We start from the raw sequence: 16,007 nt of genomic DNA, 5'->3' as shown, positions 1-16,007 counted from the left end.
TATCATAGAAGCACCCAGGTCAGCCGAGATTTACCCTTGCTGCTCTGCCAGGTCACCTTATCCTTTGCATGCCTAGAAGTGTGTTCCCAGGTGACCCACCTCATGATTTTTGCAGGGACTGAAGCGAGGCTGACTGGACTGTAGTTTCTTGGATTTGGGCCTTTTTAGATGATGGGTGGCCTTCTCTGAAGATGATGGACAGTCTGTTGGCCGTCTGACCTTTTGCTGCTTGTTTTACAGTTTTAGCAGTTGATCTACGCAGCCTTTCTTTCAAAGTAACATCTCCTTCATATCAATTCCATGTGGAGCCAAACTAGAATGATTGGTAGCTATTTTATTTGAGGACAAAGATACCACCCTCAGTGCTCTCAGAAAATAAAGCGCACGAAGGGAGGACCCATGTGACCGAGGTATCTTTACTATGTAGAAACACACACCGTAATACAGCACGTTCAGACTGTGCCAGGTTTAGACAAAGAAAAGTTGCATTAATCTCCTTAGATTCTAGGCAGAAAGGACAGATCACACCCAGAAACCAGATCTTATTAAATTCATATTGATTTGAATAATGTTATTGGCATACAGTGCTTCCACCAGTTCACAGTGAAGTAAGTAAAGATTCACTGTAGATATTTCACTTAATTCTGGCTGTTTCCAGACAGACTATCATCAAGCCTTTTGGAAAGTTAGCCATTAATTTTCTTTGCAGCTCACATCTGTTCTGATAAAGGATTAGTTATGCATGGATGGTAGCCATATGACCTTCAGCTATTTTACTTACACCTTTCCCAGACTAAACAGAGCTGGGCAAGTGCAGGGCATGCTTGGAAGAAAGCCACAGGAAGCTGAGGATGCTGAGGTAAAATGAGCATGGCAAATTCAGACAGCTGAAGCATTTCGGTTTGATTTAACCCAGAATTGGTATTACAATTATTCCAGAATAGCCACGAAGTGACTCAAAAAGAAGAATGGTGGAAGGTAACAGATGATATCCTCACTTGACTATAATAAGCCAACACCTCATCAGAGATCCCAACAGTCTCCCTCCAGCTGTGGGGATAAGCAGACGTCAAAGGACAAGAACAGAGTAAGCGCATGGTAACCCCCCCCCCTCCCCCGAGTACTATTCCACCTGCCGATTACTTCCAGCTCAAAGGGATTTTTTTCAGCCAGATGTAATTTTGTGCATTTACTGTCAAAGGTAAGTACAGTTTGGCTCATCTGGACGTTAAGTGCCTGCTCCAATTTGTTTGTCATTTGAAGTCTATTTTGGATGCTGGTCTTGCCCTAAACCCTTGAATGTTTTATATTATTCCCTATGCCAGTAACTGCACTTCAAGAAGAAACCTAAAGACGTGTCTACTTTTTTACAGATACCATAATCTCTTGCTGAAAACAACAATAAGGCTTGTTTTAATAAAAACTCTTTAACTGGCTTAGCTGTTTTGCTGAAGGGAATGCCCACTGCATGTATGTTCTTGTACACACAACAATACATTATAAAAACATTAATGCCTGCTCTTACAAGAATAGCTATTCTTCTATATAAAAAAAAGCATCTATTAAGAGATTTAGGGTGACTTTGTGCTTCTTCAATCACAATTACTCAGCCAGGTTTTTAGTGCAAATACATAGTATACTATTTCTTCAGTCGACTATGAAGAATGTCCACCTTAAGGATAGAGGTGATCTTAGGCATTCCTCTTCAATCTTACAAGGATATGTCACCTTTTTTTCTCCACCAGTGGTGATGGTATCTGGGCATTTTATATGTTTCTCACACAGATTAAAGAAGATCCGTATCATTCCTCCCACGTAGGGAGCTGCCACTTGTTTTATGTGATGCCTTTCTCGTTCTAACCACATCCCTCTTGATGACCAAAGCTGTCTCATCAAATGCATTTAACTGGCTGAGATTACTCCATCTAGCCATCCATAGGCCTTCATTAGCTAATTATTACTCTCATAGGTGTTCGATCTTCTGTACCTACATTTTCATGCTTGCTTAGCTCCTCTTCAGTATACTCAACATTAAACCCACAGGTTCAGTGTTTGGTAGTTTTTAGTGTTAAATCGTAAGTGCTGAGAGGCACAGAATAGTCAGACGTCTAGAAAAGGTGAGTTATGAGGAATACTTGAAAGAAGGAAAGTTATTTAATCCAGATTAGAGAATAGTGAGAAAGGGGTATGACAGCATGTTCCTTGACATGAAACACATGAGAGGTAGCTCTAAAAAAGAAAAAGGAAAACATTAATTCTTCATGCCCATGGCAAACAGGAAGAAATGTCAGAAGTGTGTAAATCCCAGTGAAGGAGATTGATGTTAGACATTTCAAACAATCCCAGAAGAATGACATGGAACATCAGCTAAACAAGAGACCAAGTTATGTTTTGAGGGCTGATACAGAATAGAGCAGCTGTGATTCAGATGTTTCAGATTAGCTGCTGTTAAGTGGTCAGATGCATCTGACTGAAATGAAGTTTTGGTGGAGCATGGCCAAAGGGAGACATTTCTGCCACTGCTGCAAAAAGTATTTTTATCCTTCTCCAGGCATCTACCTAAACCTTTCCGGGTGACTGACCCTATGGTTAAGTGCAGAGATGCACCAACCTGTACAAAACCTGTGTTTGCCTCCTGATGATGCGCACCCCTCTGTGGTTACTGCTACTTCAGTCACTGCTAAAGCAAAAGGAAGGTAGAAACTACACCTTTGCACCCTGTTCCTGGGTCTGAGTACTCGGTTCGACTATTCAAGCCCTGTGGTTTGTGATTTCTTATAACTGACCCACCTGTCTGTGCCATTACAGGAGAGGGAAATACAGTTTTGTAACCCGTGATCCATCTCAGGTTACTGGAAGAAGAGAGTAAGGAGTAATGTTTTTACCAATATTCAGTCACCCCTTAATTACACAGGGTGCTGCAAAGAAATTATTCTTCTGCAAAGATTTTCCAGTTATGAATGCTCATCAATCTTTTAATGATTTTAAATATAATATGTGGATTCACCCTCTTTTGCTTTATAAATAGTGGTTTAAATTTTCAAGTAAGCTAATATTTTAAAGAAAAAAGGCCCACAGTGTTTCTGACAAAGCTGATTATAGAACATCAGAATGAGGATACACCTCTATCAAAAAATGCTTTATATGGAGTGAAGATTTATAGAGGTTTTCTGCTGATTCATGAAGACTAGATATGGAAATTAATTTCTGGAAGCCACTCAGTGATGAAGTATGTAACATATAATGCATTTGTCTGTAAGAAAAATATGTATGTTGGCTGATTAGAGAAAATATATGCACTTCCGAAAAAAAAGGAAATTATTCTCAGGAACAACACAGCTAACTACAAAACCAACAAGAAATTAAATGTGTATATTGAATAACTATATAATTTTTCCTACACATGAAACCTTCAATATTAATTTCTAACATATTTTGTATGCAACTTCAATATCTAATGACACATATATATTATTGAGTATCTGAAATGTACCTCTCAGCTGGTTCTAGCCTGTTTTCAGACAGATAGCATTAGGTGTGTCAACCCACTGCCCAAAAGAATCAAAAGGAGGGGACATGGGCTGAAGAGCAGGAGGAACTCCCTTTGCTGCAAAACACGCTCAAAACACGGCAGATGGCTGGCCGTTACCCCACGCGCAAAGGGAATGGTTTCAGGACATCAGGATACAACTGTATTCTGGAGCTGGACTATGGAAATAACTGAACCGTGCAGTCAACTCCCTAATTAGAAAGGGAACAAAATACAACTCAGCCGGGCAAGCCCCCACTGCACAGGATTAGCCATTGTGGCAGGGATGTATCAGAAGTCTGACCATGGTTAATGCGGTATTAAAAATAAATTTTGACTTCATTGTCTACCCTAAATGCAGTTTGTAATATGAGACAAAATATAAAGTCAGTCAAAAGCCTATGAAATGTTAAAAATGCACAACTGGAAGTGAATCTAAGTCCATAAATCAACTGAAGAAAAGCTACATTTTTTATGACACATTTTAAGTTTTCATACAGAAAATCTGTATGAAAACTTGCATAGCAGGGCACAGAGAGGAGGGTGGGGGGTGGGGGGTTGAGGTTTTTTTAATTAACAGAAGAATCTGTCAATCTAAGGAACACTTTTTTGAGAAAAAGCAGTTCAACAACGAACATTCAACAAGTGATAAATGAGGCCTTTCAAAAATAGAAGTGCCTACATGTGTTGATGAGACAGTATGTGAATGCTGACGAATAAATATAATCTGCCTGAGAAGGCTAAATTTCAGCTTGTCCTCACATGTAAGTTATTTGCGTTTCTACAGATATGTTGATTTTACATGCCTTATGGACAAAGAAATTGAAATGTTAAAACACAGCTTTTCCCTATTTCTGTTTAAAAAAATTACTCTGTTCTGTCAGGTTCAGAGACTTGAAGCAATTGATGTCGTTTGAATAAAAAGATCAAGGTTCAAATCATCAAGCTTATACTCTAAAATTTCTCCAGTCCTTTTAGAAAAATAAGAACAAATTGTGTATTAGGTTCAGGCACACACCCGAGAGACAAGGGCTTTGAAAACTGTAGATTTCCTTGAGACATAATGGTTCCAAACACATTCTCCTACGTTTCAGCTTTGTTAAGAGGCAGTAGGTCTATATATGTCTTTTAATTAAAGAAGGAAGATTGTATGACAGCTCAGAATTGACACTTTTTCACATTTCCCCCCCCCCTTTTCTTTCTTCTACCTAGGTTCAATAGAATGCATGATGTTAAAGGATTTTTTGCTTTTCATATTTCTTGTCTCCATTTTCTCTTCTGTTCCGTAAGGAAGAGGGACAGAGGGAAAGCACTTATTGCTTTGTGGCATACAAAATAAAGGGGAAAAAAAGAAAGAAAAACAAGCAGAAAAATTTCTACAAGTAAGAAAAACATTGAAAATAGATGTTATAAATTTCTGTGAAGTAGAAGCAACTATAATTATTTAAAGTTTCTAAATTTACTAACTCCTATTCAAAACCTATATATTTCTTGGGATTTTTGCACATCTGTACTTTCTTTACCATGTTAGGATGGGATATAAAAACACGTACTGCTAGCCAAAACTACAGAACTGCAAAGCAGCTGAGTTACAGCTTTACTTTTAAGTGAAGAAATATGACATATTTGCAGTGTATTTTTCAGGAAAATTTCCAGCGGCAGAGCTGGTAGAAGAGCATGTGTGGAGAAGAATTCATCCAGCCTGTTGGACTCACATAAGTTTCTGAAGCTCTGTCCTTGTTCAGCTCCATAACCTACTCTGGGAGCACACAGCAGCAGCCAGGAAAAACAGAAGCTTAAAATCCTACAGGTCCATGTTAAAAAAAAAAAAAAACAAACCACAACACACCAAAAAAACAACGAACTGGGCTCCAGATGGTCTCTCTAGACATCACGAGAGCTGCCCTCCTGCCAGTCAGGAGATAGGGCAAGAAAGGAGCAGCCTTCCTTGAAACCAACCAGGAAAACTGCAGAGGATAATAAAAGGAAATGGAAATTAATTTTTTTAGTCTGGTGCTTCTCAGTCTTTGCATTCACCATAGCCTTTCCAACAGCTAAGTGCTGCTGGCACCTCATCTTTAGTTATCAACTTTATCAGTCCTCATGATTTTTTGCTGTGGTTCTCACACATGAAACAGCTAGGCACATCTGCATCCAACCTGTGGGTTAGAGGCACACCTCTGGCTATGGGGTCCTGGTCCCCATCAGTGAGAGCCCATCCACACATTCCCACAAGTGTCACAGGTCCCAGATCCAGCACTCACCCTAGTCTAGGAGCTAGAAATCGTACCTCAGTAGCCAAGAATCATTTTCAGTAAACTTCAGTAACACACACAAAAATACTTTAAGATTGTTAGACGATGCGTACGCTCTAAGACAAGATGTTTTTCTCATTTTGCTGTCTCCACTGTTTTTTTTCTCATGTCATACTCAAAGTATAGTCTGAGGTTGCCACCATCCTATTGATCCAGATATATACAGTGTCAAGAGGAGAACATCCTCATTTGTAATGTGGATCAGTGGATACTAGTAACAACGAGGTACCAGATTACATTATTTTGTTATTCTCCTATTAGACTGCAGTGAAAAATAGTCCAGTCTTTAGATATTAGCTTAGAGCCACCCAGGAAAGTCCCTGAGGACTAAACTGATGAGGCAGAGCAAGCTGTCTCCATCTCTCTCAAGAGCTGCACGCAAATCCATACTATGAATATCCATGGTCATGTTACTTTCAGCATAAGATGACATGAAGTTTTCTATCATTTTGACCTTTCTAATCTGCTGACATCACATTCTCCCCGCTTTGCTTGCTTACTTGGGCTCTTCAGTTTAGCGGTCGTTGTCTGACCGCTCCCTCAGCCACGTGCGGAGGCCACCATTTTTGCCTGCACTGCCCTCTGTAGCTAGAGATTACTTGCCCTTAATTCAACCCACCATGTGCATTTTGTAAAGTTCACATTCAACAAACCTGTTTTCTTTTAAAATCAAACCTCCATCAACCTGATAAGCAAGGTCAGATGCACAGGGCCCAATTACACAAGAAGAATAATTTCTCTCAATATTGGGAATTTGCTGGTCAGCTGTAATTAGTTTCTAGGTCCTTACATACTTCTTAGCAGTGAAGACAGAGGCTGGGCCTTTCCAATCACACAAACTGTGTTTGCTACACAAAGTATTTTAGGTCCCTTATTTAATGAATTTTTACTATCTTAGCTCATCTACTCCAAGAACATTGTATCTTTTCAACACGCCTTGTTGACACCCTCTGGCTAATAAGACAATTCATCATCAGCAACTCCCTATGTCACAGTTATGGTCCCAGTTCAATAAAACATTTAAGACGTGCCAAAATCATAGAGAAGCCTAGAATACGAGTGAATATGATGTGCAAATATAGATTTAAGTGGCATGCTTTATTTTTTGCCACTACGGGCCCTTGAATCCTGCCATGTTACTGGAATCATTAACAAACATTGCCCAGGATGTACATGCTTGCTCAGTAATTGCATCCTCATTTCTATTTCTTATCTTACGCTTCAGCCTTCCAGTACTTGGATTGAAACATCCAGACTAATTGTTATCCTTCAGTACAGGAATCCCATCAGATAAAGAAATTGTTTTTACACCATAAAACATTAAAGCGGAGCAGAAGATCTGAGCCCAGGGCAGAGGTAAAAAGAAAACTCTGCATGTTACTCAGAGTGTTTTGGTTTCTTTACTCTGTTAAAGAATAAACACACTTTTAACAGCTTGAGGGAAGGAGATTTTGACGCCATAGCAAATATTAATCAAAGTTGAATTCATCATTTGTATTATTCTCTTTGCAAAGATAATAAAAAGAATTGAAGTAATGAAATACCAAGTTATAAGGCACTGAGAGAATACAGTAGGTTTATAAGTAATTCCAAATATTCCTTGTAATCAGTGCGTAATGAGCAGTTGATTGAAATGGATCCCTACTTACCCATGCAATTCAAAAGAAAAAAAAACAAACCTTTGGCCCTTTATACTGGAACTAATCCTAAGAAGTATATAGGTGAAAAACTAGCTACAAACCTTTTTTACTTTTCTTAAAAAACTGATTATGTATGGAATATAGCTTTAAAAATTAATGTGACTGATCCTATTTTAGTGTTCTCTCATAAAACTGTACATTCATAAAAAGATCTTTTACCTTTGAGAAAACATGGCATGCTTTGTCATTATTTTTATATATAGTGTCAGGATTATTTGGAGAACAGAAAAAAATATTTTAAAACTCTAGGCTGATGTCATTCTTTCAGAAGCTGTCCTTTCCTCTGCTATTGTTAATGCTGTTATTTTGAGCAGAATAGTTCACACAGTTCTGGTGGCTAGCCAGAAAGGACTAGCAAATGGAGGTTTAGTAGCCAAGCAAAAAATATTTCACCACACAGAACAAAAACAGACAAAGGTATTAAATGTTAAAACCCTCCCCCCATATAAATGAGAAAACGAATTAACTTCAGATAACCTATAAATTTGTAATGAATGCAAAGGAATTCAGTGATTCTTAATGCCAGGCAGCTAAAAAACATCACCTTTGCCTGGTTAACATTTGGGTAAAAAAAAACTATAGGACCTTTTCTCCACTCAGAGCGTATGGAAAAATAGCTAAAGCATATTAATTCTCTTCCTAGGAGCAAACCTAACTTTGTCCAGGGAGTAAGATACCGAGTCTATCTTCTGTGTCTTTCGGTACTGCTGCAGGCAGAACAACTTTTGTACAGTGAAACTTCTTGAGGACCTCCTGTCCATCTGTGCATTTCCACACTTGGCAATATAGAGAAAGATTAGTTCTTTATCCGTGTTGTTTTAAGCAAGAAAAAGGCATAAGGTCTCTGGAACTGTGTGAACAGCATAGACCCGTTAACCTTTTATTCTTTACAGTTTAAGGCATTCAACTAAAAAGTTTATTCTCTAAAAATACATCCATATTTAATATGAATCAATGAGATCTTGTTGATGAAAACAGAAACAGAAAAAAGAATTGCTTTTCAATGAAATCCTCAGAGATAAAATTAAACCCAATAAAAATAAAGTTTGTCATTTTCAAAGGAAATCAACTCTCATATTCCATAAGAAACTTTGCTAAAGCTTTTCAGAAGCTGCGAATTGAGGCTCAAAATTTTGCAAAGGTTTTTGGTGATACCTGCCTTCAAGGTAGAGGTCTTTCTATGGTCAGGGAGAACTGACTGCGAAGAACAGACAGCAAGGGATAGAGCACAAAAGTGCAAATGTTCGCGTATTAATAGACGAACTTTGTAGTGTTTCAGGGTGAAATTCCTGAACCTTCTACCTTGCGACAAGTATTTAAATAACTGATACTGCACTGCACTTGCAGTCCAGTGTGCACTGGTACGGCGCGAACAAGAGCATCACATTTTTTCACATAATTAACTAACTACAAAATTCCAGAATCTGCAGTTTGCTTGCTTGCTTCGTATTCTCTCAAGGTTGCTGATCCCCCCTATCAGGTGGTTATGAGGTATGTTTTTACTACCTCATCAATGGACTTTAGGCATTAAGTCCTAAATGAGAAAGGTTTAAGATGAATTGTTTGTATGACAAGGAAGAAAACTTAACTAAGGATTGCAAATAACATCTTTATATCCCTATTTGTATTTTAAATATCACTTCCCTTACAATTCTTACTTAACTGTGAAGTGCTTTTTTTCTGAGTAGAAATAAATAATTTAACAAGTACTCTTACTAAGATGGTTTGATGTCTGTTGAGAAGTCTAGGCTATAATATTGCAGATCTGATTTACATAAAATAGGTTATCTAATAAGAACTCATTAGAAAAGTGACAGGATTGGAAAGGAGAAGGACGGGTCATTTCTCATAAGGAAGTGATGCATTACTGATTCTAACGACGTTAAAAAAAAAACCCAATGGTTTTCTTATTTTTGGCTTCAACCTAGGCTGGTAGGCTGGTAGATGAGTATCAGTGTCTTTGTTCCACCTGTGCTTCCACTTCACAACTAATACTGAAGAACACCCTGTTTCCCTTTTACTTTGTTCCCACTTATGTGCCACCACCAAGCACCACTCAATACAGGGGTATCAACAGTGCCAATCTACATCTGTACCCTACTATTTACATTCAGTGAAGAGACAGGTCGAATGCACAGCTAGACAGGCATGAAGACAGTCTGATACACGCGTGATTTAAGCAAATGATACAGGACTGGATAATTTGCTGCTTGTACAGAGTTCTTCGGTTGCTCAGATGCCTAAAGCAAGACAAGATGTTAGGGGATGGGCCAACTCTACTTCAGCAGCGGTAAGATGCCCCATAAACTTTGGGTTTAAAATACGAAATGGACCGTAGATCGCCACAATGTGAATACTAATCCAGGGTAAGGTGAAAAAATACTCTTATTTCTGCATTTCCTCAAAGTTGGGTCTCATTTTACATATGACAATAACAAATACCTGCCTGGTTGTCAGTAACCCACAGTCTATGAACCAGATCCTGCCAAGCATTCCCCACTGCTGTAGCCAAAAGCCCTCTGAAAACTTAATCTAGACTTTATCAGCAACTGTGGAAAAATTAAATTACCCTACCACAAATTATGTATTTGTGTTTTTAACAAAGGTCTGACTTTCTACAGCATTTTAATACACCTGTTGGGATGGAGGGGTTAAAGACTCTATACACAGAACCTAGGAGGGTATTGCCTACATTTCACAAGCCAGCAACTATGGGAATTACTCAAGCAGGCAACCATGAAATGGTATTTCTAGTAAGAACAAATAGAACTAAAGAGGTAATATGGTTTTATGTGAGATTTAACAAAAAAACAACAACAAAACCAGGTAAATTTACTGCAATCAGAAAGGTTACAAATATTAGAAAAATTACATGAAAGGCTAATAGAATATATGATATCATTTTAGGTCCCTCCCCCAGTTCATGCCTCGTCCTTTAAAATACAGCATCATCTTAGATTTGGAAGGTCAGGAGAAAAAAAAAGAAACATTTGTACCATCTCCTGTTTCTTCTTCCATCTCATTGTTTTCTGTTTTCTTTGCAGTGACCTGATGAGAGATCATTAGTCTGAAAACTGAACTCAAACTTCATACTTCAGGATTACTGAACTCAAACTTCATACTTCAGGATTACTTCAGGATTACAATGGGAAAGAATTACTAGGAAACCTCAGTAGAAGCAGCTTTTTTTTTTTTTTTTGCAGTGCCATCAGACAAAGAATGAATTTTTAGACTCATGGAAAATTAGAAAAAGAAGAGCACACGAAAATGAGCACATGAAAAAGCTGGGCTTTTGTCTTCCACAAAAACATCCCCAAATGACAGAAACATAAAACTGTAGATGAAGTTTCTCTGAAAAAGAGAAACTACACCTGAAGAACAGCGCTGAGTCTGAAAGAAGACCATGAGTTTCCTATGCTAGAAGCAGAGAACTTTGGTTGATGGAAGTGGAGTACAAGTAAACTGTTGAGGTCAAATGGTCGAACACTACTTGAGATGGGGGAAAGCTGCATACTTTTTCCCTTTAATAAAGAACCTGTAAGTCTAGAGATTAATTTTTCCTTCTCGCTATAAAATAGTTCACCAGGCAAGTATTTCTCCTCTAATAAAAATTAATACATGCTAAATCTCCAGTGAGTGCAGTTAAACATCATATATTACAATTAATGCACCGCACTCAATAATGTCACTGAAACCAAACTTCAACTTTTTATATTAATGTAATTTAAATAAGCAATCAACAGCATATGGTAATGCTAAATCGAGGGGATGAGTCACCATATAAAAATGATCTTTTTTTTTTCCACACAGAGGAAAGATTAAGCATATCTTTAGTGATAGAATTGTGAGAATAACCTAACCATCAAGTTGAGAAGCGCAGCTGAACAAGATAAAGCCAGTGGGTGACTCAAAGGACTCTGTATGAGGAAATTGTCCAAAGTGGGGATACTGTCAAAGAATTGACTGTAAAGACACTGGATCATCTCTTTATATGCAGGTCTGACTATAAGGTGTTGCATAGCCACACCATTTGCAGAAGTTTGTGGATACACTGTCAGTTACAGCTACAGAAATAACTGGAACAGCAAACATTTAGGGCTGTGCCGGAAGTAAGTATGATGAAACATTAAAGAAGATCTGCAGCAAGCCGCTTACCTAAGCAGGGCGTCAAGACAGGGCCAAAATGTGACTTTTTCCCCTTATGTTTCTTTTCACTTTGAGAAGAATTGCTGTAGCTACCAAAATGATGAAGAAAAAAAATCTTAATGGGCAAAAGGCCTAGAGCTTGTGAATTACAGAGAATTACATTGACTTTCCCAGTCGCTAGAGAACAATGATCAGACTGAGGTAGGGGGAAGCTGAAAAGAAACTCCCTGTTGCTATAAACCGATCAAAGCAGTGAAGATCAAAGCACCAGCAGGAGAAAAAATACCAAAATATTGCTAGATTTTGATACTAAAATTTGATATAAAAAAAACCCAAAACAATAAAACCATCCAAACTCAATAAATAACAGGAAGCAGTATTTTACCTGTTTCCCAGGTTTTGGTGCCCTGGGAGCAGAACCCTGGTTTGGTCTTATCCTATTTGTGCACCTGTGTTTGTGCACCACTGACTCCCAGGTTTGGTCCATTGGTCCCTCTTCTCACCAGGACTGCCCCTGTCTGAGCTGTCAGCACCTGACTGCACCTAACTGGCTGTTAGGTCAATATAATACACCTGAGCATCTGTCCCTTACACCCTTGAATGTTTGTATCAACTTGAAATAGAAAAGATTTTAATACAAATATTATGCAACAGTTAGAAGCAAATGAGTAAATAGCATACCCTTAATGAAAGTAATCAACAGTAAGCCAGAGAGCTCAGTAGACATTTATATGGTATGTATGCCAGAGAAAGATTTTCATACAGAAGGAAAATGAAAATAGAAAAAATAATTCATCATAATTAGTAAGTATTTTTACAGTAGTTGGGGGGGGGGGGGGTAAGCAAAAAGCCCCAACAGAAAGCTGTTAATGAAGGATAGGAATTATCAGCTCCAGACCTACTGAAAAATTTGCATTGAAGCAAGCATTGCTTGCTTCCCTTTCTTACATCATACCACCACAGCCATATGTTTTGCATTTTTTTTTTTTCCTCCTGTCATGGTACGATATGTCATCATAACTAGGCTTTGATAATACAAAGAGCATATAATGAACAAGTATTCTACAGTCATTATTTATTTCGGTGTTGTATCACTCAGGTTTTTTGAAGAATATTCATATATTGCTTCCATGTATTTTCTTTTATCCTGACAACTCTCGATTAGAGACAATTCAAACTTCTCCCACTTGGCCAACAAAGTACTCTCCCTGATCATTTAACGCAGATTCTGTTATGGAGCAACAGTGTAAATATAGTAGGTAATTTATGAGAATCTCCAGTACATTATTCTGCATCTTTTTTCCTAGATTTTTAAATAAAGCACTAGCTATAACATCGAAACATCTGACAAATGACCAGAATATAACCACGTTCTACTAGGAGCAAGCTAGAAACCTTACTGCTATAAGGAGTCAACAGTTGCTCCTCAGTACTGAGCTGGCGGGGGCTGGAGCATGAGGCAAACCATACAGCTACCTGAGTCAACTTGCTGGGAAGAGGGAAAAGAAAACCAAGGCATCCCCTATGCTGGTCCTGCAGGTACAGAAAGCAGACCAGAGTCCCTGTTTTGATAATTTCCATCAATTTTCTCCTAAATAAGTAAATGCTGGTAGTCTCAAGGCCTTGACATGAAGCCTGGAAGAAAAGAGTAAAAACCTTTCCCTTGTTCTTGTAATTTTTAAATTGCACAGGTCCTTTTCATCCTGTGTGACAACTGTTATGCATCCTGGATAGACTAAACCAGGCACTTCAAACTGCCTACACATTGAATCAGTGTGACCTGAGCACAGGTAGTGCTGCTGCTTCCCCTTGCCCCCCTTCCAAAATGTTCAGATCTCCAAAAGCTCAAATGATATTAAAAAAGAAGCAGCTGAATCCTCATCTAGTTATAATCAATATAATCCCACAGAAATATTCCCAAAGCTTTTATAACAATGCCCAAGTTCAATGTGGAAAGACTTAAGCAAAATCTACTGTCTTCAGATGCTAAAACCTACACTATTTGATAAATAGGGATTTAGTTCCAATTAACAGGTTCAGAAGCAGGATGATTAAAGAAGAGAAAGCTCAGAGAATAATCAGCACTAATTATACTAATGCTGCTAGTGTAATTAATCAGTTTTGCAACCTGCAAAATTGAGATAAAGAGCTATAAGATCTAGAGATGAAAAATCACTATGTAGAAACTGTAGATTGCCATTATCCAAAAAACCACATTAACAGCAATTGCTCTCGGGGATAGTTTGCCTTTCGTGCCCTTTCTCCCAGCTGCTAGAGGGAGAAAAGCCACTCTGCTCTGCCACGCTCCTTGGCCCGTGGCTAGGAGAGCCACCACGGGAGCCTCTCCAGTGCCAGCCACGGGTGGTCTTGCCCTGCCACTCTCTCTCCCATTTTCCTCCTACCGAGACATGGCGATATCCTTGTCTCATGGCCAGCAGGTCGAGGGAGGGGATTCTGCCCCTCTACTCCGCTCAGATGAGACCCCCCCTGCAGTGCTGCGTCCAGCTCCAGAGCCTTCAGCACAGGAAAGACATCAGCATGTTGGAGCAGGGCCAGAGGAGGCCGCAGCAATGCTCCGAGGGCTGGAACAGCCCTGCCGTGAGGACAGGCTGGGAGAGCTGGGGGGGTTCAGCCTGGAAAAGAAAAAGCTCCAGGGAGACCTTACTGCAGCCTTCCAGTACTTTAAGGGGGCTATAAGAAAGATGGGGACAGACTTTTTAGCAGGGCCTGTTGTGATAGGACAAAGGGTAATCGCTTTAAACATAAGGAAGATTTTTTTTTTATGATGAGGGTGGTAAAACACTGGCCCAGGCTGTCTAGGGAGGTGGTAGATGCCCGATCCCTGGAAACTTTCCAGGTCAGCTTGGACTGGGCTCTGAACAACCTGATGTAGTTGAAGATGTCCCTGCTCACTGCAGGGGGGCTGGACTAAATAGCCTTGAAAGGTCCCTTCCAACCCAAACTATTCTATGATTCTATGATTCATCTCAAAGCCACCAAGTGGGCTCTTGGCCACAGAGTCAGACTTGTGTCTCCATTTCTCCCTTTTTTTCCATCTAACAAATGTGCCCATCTATCATCTATTTTATACTGTTGTCTCTCCTACTACAAGGGATATCATGCTCCAGGAAAATTCAGATGACCCCCAAAAAATATTCCGTTCCCTTGTTTCATGCTCCAGATAACTACGCCTAGCAAAACATGTGGGAAAACCAAGAAAGGAGAAAGTCTCACATCAGTCCGTAACACATTACAGGAATATTAAAGTATCCCAGACACTTAAAATGCCTGCAGTGACCTAAAAGAACAAATAATATTAACCTAGTATAGGAATTCATACCTGTATCTATGCACTCAAAGAACTCAAGTGACAAACTGTTGTTGTTTATGAAGCTATTTTTCAAGAGCATATAAAGTTCTCTCACACTATACACTAGTAAAATAAGCTATAAAAATACTTTTACAGGGACATGAAAACTATAAATCATAATGAGAGAAATTCATGAATGTATCTTTGTCTAACATGCTGTCCTTGAGTCCTCCTGTTATGCTTATATAGCAAATACTCTCAAATAATCTGTGATTTTACATATTAGCTGTAAAATGATGTTTGGTACAATGGATGAGTAAATAACAACTGTTCATCTCAATTGTGTTTCAACATTAATTTTATGTTGTCCTGCCCCATAAGTTTAAGGGGTATCTTTAGCACTAGTTCAAAGTAGTTTTTGTGATTTAATTTTGTATTTATGTCTTTACTCAGCTGCAAGAGATTTTTCCAATAAATAAAGAGAGTGGCTATGAATCTTACATTACAGCTGTAAATTCCTGCAGCAGGCTACATTTTTAGCAATGCAAAGGCTGGCGCTCATGGGCCCTTTCACGATAAATATATCAATGTCCATCTGAACCCCCAGGGTGGAAATATGGCTTCAATTTTTTTCTTAAAAACATGGATCAATCATTGTTGCCCTTGCCTATTCTTTTCTGTCAAATGCTTCAAATGTCTTGGACTATCTGGAAAAAGTTTTGAGAAGCACTTTGGCTACATGTCTTACAATCCTACTGTATAACATTTAACTTCAGAGCAGCTCTTGCTCTTTTTCTATGAGATATACAAGGATCTGATCTGCACTTGAAGATGAATGTGATTAACGATAATCCAACAAATTCAACAGACTTTGTAAAAAGTACAGTAAGGGCCCTTCTTGCCTGCAGAATGCCCTAACAGCTCCCCGTGCCATTGGGCTCTAGGTTATACATTTTGTACCCCTAGAAGCAAGCTCTGAATGTCATACCAGTAGATACAGGGGAGGG

Source organism: Phaethon aethereus (assembly GCF_964289735.1).
Source record: "Phaethon aethereus genome assembly, chromosome: 4".
In the NCBI taxonomy this organism is placed as follows: domain Eukaryota; kingdom Metazoa; phylum Chordata; class Aves; order Phaethontiformes; family Phaethontidae; genus Phaethon; species Phaethon aethereus.
The sequence above is the reverse complement of the archived record's forward strand: the minus strand, read 5'-3'. Positions refer to the sequence as shown.